The sequence below is a fragment of the Salmo salar genome, chromosome ssa19 (genome assembly GCF_905237065.1).
Source record: "Salmo salar chromosome ssa19, Ssal_v3.1, whole genome shotgun sequence".
Lineage (NCBI taxonomy): Eukaryota > Metazoa > Chordata > Actinopteri > Salmoniformes > Salmonidae > Salmo > Salmo salar.
The window spans coordinates 47024616-47032545 of NC_059460.1; positions in this window are offsets into that span (position 1 = coordinate 47024616).

Consider the following 7930-nt stretch of genomic DNA (forward strand, 5'->3'; position numbering starts at 1 on the left):
AAAGGCTCTGTTTACCTCGGCTCCCGTGCTGGCTCATCCGGATCCCTCTTTGGTGTTCATAGTGGAGGTGGATGCGTCTGAGGCTGGGATAGGAGCCGTGCTCTCTCAGCGCTCGGACACGCCACCAAAGCTCCGCCCCTGTGCTTTCTTTTCAAAGAAGCTCAGCCCGGCGGAGCGAAACTATGATGTGGGGGACCGGGAGCTGTTGGCTGTTGTCAAGGCTCTGAAGGCGTGGAGACATTAACTTGAGGGGGCTAAACACCCTTTTCTCATCTGGACGGACCACCGCAATCTGGAGTACATCCGGGCGGCGAGGAGACTGAACCCTCACCAGACAAGGTGGGCCATGTTCTTTACCCGTGTTGTTTTCACTCTGTCCTACAGACCAGGTTCCCAGAATGCTAAGGCAGACGCACTGTCCCGGATGTATGACAAAGAGGAGCGGTCCATGGATCACACTCCCATACTTCCGGCCTCTTGCCTGGTGGCACCGGTGGTGTGGGAGTTGGACGCGGACATAGAGCGGGCGTCACACACAGAGCCCAATCCCCCCGAGTGTCCAGCTGGGTGCCTGTACGTTCCGTCTGCTGTCCACAACCGTTTGATCTATTGGGCCCACACGCCACCCTCCTCTGGTCACCCTGGCATCGGTCGGACGGTGCGTTTCCTTAGCAGAAAGTACTGGTGGTCCACCTTGGCCAAGGATGTGAGGGTTTATGTTTCCTCCTGCTCGGTGTGTGCCCAGTGCAAGGCTCCCAGGCACCTGCCCAGAGGGAAGTTACAACCCCTACCCGTTCCACAACGGCCGTGGTCGCACCACGTCTTCCGGCACTAGGGGGTGCCTGAGGATATAGTCTCTGATCGGGGTCCCCATTTCACATCCAGGGTCTGGAGAGCGTTCATGGAACGTCTGGAGTTCTCGGTCAGCCTCACCTCAGGTTTTCACCCCGAGAGTAACGGGCAGGTGGAAAGAGTAAATCAGGATGTGGGTAGGTTTCTGCGGTCATATTGCCAGGATTGGCCGGGGGAGTGGGCAGCGTTCATCCCCTGGGCAGAGATGGCCCAAAACTCACTCCGCCACTCCTCCACTAACCTCTCTCCTTTCCAGTGCGTACTGGGGTATCAGCCGGTTCTGGCACCGTGGCATCAGAGCCAAATCGAAGCTCCTGCGGTGGACGAATGGTTTAAGCGCTCAGAGGAGACCTGGGATGCCGCCCATTTGCACCTGCAACGGGCCGTGAGGTGGCAGAAGGCGAGCGCCGACCGCCACCGCAGTGAGGCCCCGGTGTTCGCATTGGGGGACCGGGTCTGGCTCTCGCCCTGAAACCTGCCCCTCCACCTGCCCTGTCGGAAGCTGGGTGTGAGGTTTGTGGGGCCATTCAAAGTCCTGAGGAGACTGAACAAGGTATGCTACAGGTTACAGCTTCCATCAGATTACCGTATTAATCCCTCGTTCCATGTGTCTCTCCTCAGGCCGGTGGTGGCTGGTCCACTCCAGGAGTGTGAGGTGCGGGAGGTTCCTCCGCCCCCTCTGGACATCGAGGGGGTCCCGGCGTATGCTGTTCGAGCCATCCTGGACTCGAGGCGTCGGGCGAGGGGCCTTCAGTACCTCGTGGAGTGGGAGGGGTACGGTCCAGAGGAGAGATGCTGGGTGCCGGTGGAGGACGTCTTGGACCCTTCGTTCCTGTGGGAGTTCCACCGTTTCCATCCAGATCGCCCTGTGTCTCGTCCTCCGGGTCCCAGAGGTCGGGTACTGTCACGACTTCCGCCGAAGTCGGTCCCTCTCCTTGTTCGGGCGGCGTTCGACGGTCGACATCACCGGCCTTCTAGCCACCTCCGATCCACTTTTCATTTTCCATTTGTTTTGTCTTTGTGTTATGTCATGACTGTCCTGATCAGGTCAGGGTACAGGAGACCACCACCCTACAGATTATCTCCCAAAACCCCAACAGAGGAGGAGAGATCTAGGGGTCTGAAGATGTGGGGGTTTTATGACCCCTCACGCCATAATAAACCTTAGGCCACTGAGAAATTCCTTTGTCCTCTCACTATGGAGAACTGGCCTCAGAACATTAAAACATGCAATAAAGGGACTTTGGAACAATGGTTTCCGTCAGCCACAATGGTGGTCATGACGAGAGGTGGGATATGAAAATGTATGTAACTTTTGAATTGTTATTAAAGGTTAAGAGATGACGTTATTATGAAAACATTGTACCTTTAAGAGTTTTCCCAGTATATGCCTGATGTTTAAACATTGTACGTTGTGTGGAAAATATCCAAATCAAAGAGAATGTTTTGGTAAAGATGAGATGTGAAGGTAGTGTCTAAAATAGGATTTTAGTCAAATCTAGGCCTTGCCCCTTTACTTGGTCCGCCCAGAGAATTGCCCTAAAGGCGGTTACGCCCACTTCTGACCCTAGGGTATAAGACAGGAGAGTGAAGAATTAACATGGAGACTAAGTGACCCCAAGCTGCAGCTAAGGTCCAACAAAGTCAACGAACCCCAAAACGAAACACAAGGTTGAAGACAAAGAAATCTTTTTCTACACGAGCTACGGACGAGTAGCTGTCTAAGCGGGTGAATTCAAGCCGAACCACACTCTCCATTGAATCGTGGTATATACACCGTTCGAGTCCGAAGCTGTGAGCTCTGAGCTACAGAGCTGTCTGTCCTCAGAAGACCCCTTTCAGATCAAGGGCGAGGGATCAGACCACTTAGCCAAGAAGGACACTGACATCGTGAGGACAACCAGAGAGTTGCGCCGGAGAAGTGCGTCATTGAGAAGCCTAAACGACACACGCGGAGCTTCCCACCTGAGACCTCCAACATGTAATTACATCATTATATTCTGACCCATAAGAGCGGCAGTTCGGGGCAAGGCTAGGTTTTAATAAGCATGGCTGACAAATGACCCAAATGTATATTTCTCTCGTGTACTTTCTTGATTTCTCTCTCTTTTAAATCCCCATTTTGGGTAACACGCGCCATAGTGTGTTGGCCCGTTATACTAAGTCCTAATCAATAGCTAGACTGTGTTTGTGTATGTGTATCATCATTTTAGCTTGCTAGTAAATAAATAATCAACTAAGATTGGTGTGGTAAACTCATTGGTGAAGCCCGGGTCCGTGCAGATTCCCGGATTATGCGACGTTCAGAATGAGACTGTAGAGGAAATTGATTAATTTAGCGACTGTTGTAAAATCGATATTCTGATATCCTTTGAGTTAATTTGGGAAATAGAAACTCAATCAAAATACTGTTCCCATGGTGCCCCAGGTTGATGAGTTAATAATTGCTTGATTCATTGCTTAATTAATTTAATCACGCAATTATAAACCGTTAATCATTCGATGAGCAACAGTCGTCACATTAACTAATACAACGTCACGACACTTACACACCTGGTTTCAATCCCCCAATTATCTGTTCATTATTTAACCCTCTGTTCCCCCATGTTTGTTTGTGAGTGATTGTTTCTATGTAGGAAGGTCCGTTATTGTGGGCTCTGTTTTTGTATTGCATTTATTACATGTTGAGTAAAATATGGTTATTTACTCATATCTGCTGTCCTGCGCCTGACTCCTATACACCAGCTACACACAGACTTCCTTACACTGGTGCTTCTGTCACCAACCAATGGGGGCCTACAGCAGCACCTAGATATTCTGCACAGATTCTGCCAGACCTGGGCCCTGACAGTAAATCTTAGTAAGACCAAAATAATGGTGTTCCAAAAAAGGTCCAGTCGCCAGGACCACAAATACAAATTCCATCTAGACACCATTGCCCTAGAGCACACAAAAAACTATACATACCTTGGCCTAAACATCAGCGCCACAGGTAACTTCCAAAAAGCTGTGAACGATCTGAGAGACAAGGCAAGAAGGGCATTCTATGCCATCAAAAGGAACATAAATTGAATGAGTTAAAGAACCGATTGCCCTTTATGGTTGTGAGGTCTGGGGTCCGCTCACCAACCAAGAATTCACAAAATGGGACAAACACCAAATTCAGACTGTGCATGCAGAATTCTGCAAAAATGTCCTCTGTGTACAACGTAAAACACCAAATAATGCATGCAGAGCAGAATTAGGCCGGTACCCGCTAATTATCAAAATCCAGAAAAGAGCCGTTAAATTCTACAACCACCTAAAAGGAAGCGATTCCCAAACCTTCCATAACAAAGCCATCACCGACAGAGAGATGAACCTGGAGAAGAGTCCCCTAAGCAAGCTGGTCCTGGTGCTCTGTTCACAAACCCAAACACACCCCCAGAACCCCAGGACAGCAACACAATTAGACCCAACCAAATCATGAGAAAACAAAAAGACAATTACTTGAGCCATTCGAAAAAAATTAACAAAAAAATAGAGCAAACTAGAATGCTATTTGGCCCTAAACAGAGAGTACACAATGACAGAATACCTGACCATTGTGACTGACCCAAACTTAAGGAAAGCTTTGACTATGTACGGACTCATTGAGCATAGCCTTGCTATTGAGAAAGCAAGGCAGACCTGGCTCTCAGACCTGGCTCTCAAGAGAAGACAGGCTATGTGCACACTGCCCACAAAATGAGGTGGAAACTGAGCTGCACTTCCTAAACTTTCCGATGTGTGACCATATTAGAGACACATATTTCCCTCAGATTACACAGATCCACAAACAATTTGAAAACAAACCCGATTTTGATAAACTCCCATATTTACTGGGTGAAATACCACAGTGTGCCATCACAGCAGCAATATTTGTGACTTGTTGCCACAAGAAAAGGGCAACCAGTGAAGAAAAAACACCATTGTTAATACCACCATATTTATACTTATTTATTTTCCCTTTTGTACTTTAACCATTTGTACATCGTTACAACACTGTATATATACATAATATGACATTTGTAATGTCTTTATTCGTTTGGAACTTCTGTGAGTGTAATGTTTACTGTTCATTTTTATTGTTTATTTCACTTTTGTATATTATCTACTTCACTTGCTTTGGCAATGTTAACATATGTTTCCCATGTCAATAAAGCCCCTTGAATTGAATTGAGAGAGAGACAGAGAGATGGGTAGAGTTAGAGAGCGAGCGAGCGAGATATGGGGAGAGATAGAGAGAGAGATATGGGTGGAGTTAGAGAGAGAGAGAGAGACAGAGAGAGAGAAAGAGAGAGAAAGATATATGGGGAGAGTTAGAGAGAGAGAGAGAGAGAGAGAAGTCCAACAAAAATAAAAGAATTGAGAGAGAGAGAGAGAAGTCATGCAGAACAACAGCTCCTGACTTGTTGTAACTTTCTGGTTGTTAAGAGAATTAGCAAAAAATATATAGGTAATCAAATTGTACAACTGAAGATCAACACAGGAGGAAAAGATTGACAGAGAGTGAGTTAAAAGGCCAATGTTAACTGTGCTAGCTATCCAAATTCAAATTTGTCAGCTAGTTTACTCTAGCTCCAACTGTTTACTGGTGTTAACCATAGCAACATGGCCACTTGAGGCAGCTCTAGCAGCACCAGCACCAGCAGCGACTGAGACCCCCCCCCCCTCCAGCAGAAATCAAATCAGAGAAGGGAAGAATCAATTTTAAACACAGAATTCTGAGGGAGAACCCAGAAACCCACAAAACAGGACTGTTACAAACCTGTTATTTTACACAGACCACACTACTGCCTGGCATACAGCTGTAACCAGGCATTTCAGCTATATCACAAAGAAAGGCATCTGCAAGGGAAGGTAAATCCACATTTTTGAGGACCTTGACAAGGACCAGGAAAACATGTACCAGACTTTGCCAGACTGGACCGGGCTCAGCCTACTACCCCGCACCAGACCAGACCAGCACCAATACCAGACCAAAGAGGAAGCCCCACGGCCCAGACCTGGCCCCCCTCCACTCCACAGGGCCCAACAGCAGGACCAGGATTGAGTGAGATTAAACAGCTCCTACAAAAGAAATCAGAAAAACAATTGTACACCTCCACAAGTCCGGTTCATCCTTGGGAGCAATTTCCAAATGACTGAAGGTACCACATTTATCTGTACATACAATAATACGCAAGTATAAACATCATGGGACCACGCAGCCATCATACCGCTCAGGAAGGAGACGCGTTCTGTCTCCTAGAGATGAACGTACTTTGGTGCGAAAAGTGCAAATCAATCCCAGAACAACAGCAAAGGACCTTGTGAAGATGCTGGAGGAAACAGGTACAAAGGTATCTATATCCACAGTAAAACGAGTCCTATATTGACATAACCTGAAAGGCCGCTCAGCAAGGAAGAAGCCACTGCTCCAAAACTGCCATAAAAAAGACAGACTACGGTTTGCAACTGCACTTGGGGACAAAGTTCGTACTTTTTGGAGAAATGTCCTCTGGTCTGATGAAACAAAAATAGAATTGTTTGGCCATAATGACCATCGTTATGTTTGGCGGTAAAAGGGGGAGGCTTGCAAGCCAAAGAATACCATCCCAACCGTAAAGCATGGGGGTGGCAGCACCATGTTGTGGGTGTGCTTTGCTGCAGAAGGGACTGGTGCACTTCACAAAATAGATGGCATCATGAGGAGGGAAAATTATGTGGATATATTTAAGCACATCTCAAGACATCAGTCAGGAAGTTAAAGCTTGGTCACAAATGGGTCGTCCAAATAGACAATGACCTCAAGCATACTTCCAAAGTTGTGGCAAAATGGCTTAAGGACAACAAAGTCAAGATATTGGAGTGGCCATCACAAAGCCCTGACCTCAATCCTATAGACATTTGTGGGCAGAACTGAAAAAGTGTGTGCGAGCAAGGAGGCCTACACACCTGACTCAGTTAGACCAGCTCAGGAGGAATGGGCCAAAATTCACCCATCTTATTGTGGGAAGCGTGTGGAAGGCTACCCGAAACGTTTGACCCAAGTTAAACAATTTAAAGGCAATGCTACCAAATCCTAATTGAGTGTATGTAAACTTCTGACCCACTGGGAATGTGGTGAAATATATAAAAGCTGAAATAAATCATTCTCTCTACTATTATTCTGACATTTCACATTCTTAAAATAAAGTGGTGACCCTAACTGACTGACAAGGACTGACAAGGAATTTTTTACTTGGATTAAATGTCAGGAATTGTGAAAAACTGAGTTTAAATGTATTTGGCTAAGGTGTATGTAAACTTCCGATTTCAAATGTAGCCCCTGGTTCAACTGTATATATATTTTTTCTGTTATATATATATATATATATATATATATATATATATATATATATATATATATATATATATATATATATATATAACAGAAAAAAATGTTAGCTGTTATCCTGTTTATCACTCTTAACAACTTATTAGTTAGTAGTTACTGTATTTCTGACTGCTATTCTTTCTTTTTGCAACATGAAATCACTATCAGTTAGCATGCGGAACATTCAGGGCCTAAACTCATCAACCTTTGGACTGAAGAGTTTAGCAACATCTTAAAGATGTTGACGTCATCATTCTGCAATAGGCATGGTGTAAGGCAGACACTGTCACTCACTGTCCCACAGGCTACAGAGAGCTAATTGTGCCATCACAGAAACACAGCTCTGTCAATAGAGGCAGATACTCTGGAGGACTGATCATTTGGTACAAATCCGAACCACAAAATCTAATTGATCCCCTCAAAATTGGTAAATATCACATTTGTTTAAAACTGCAAAAAAGAACTTGTACTGACATAAAAATATGTGTTCCTTTGCGCAATATGTATCCCCCCCTCAGAATCCCCATATTACTCAGAGGAGATCTTCCCCACCCTTGAGGAAGAGACGTGCCATCTGTGGGGACACAAATGCGTGCACAGAAACACTACCTGATCTAACGACCACACGAAGGGACAGCTTTACTACAGGCCATACTGTTTCTAACTGCCTTAATCTCCCCCATAGAAACAACAGTGACA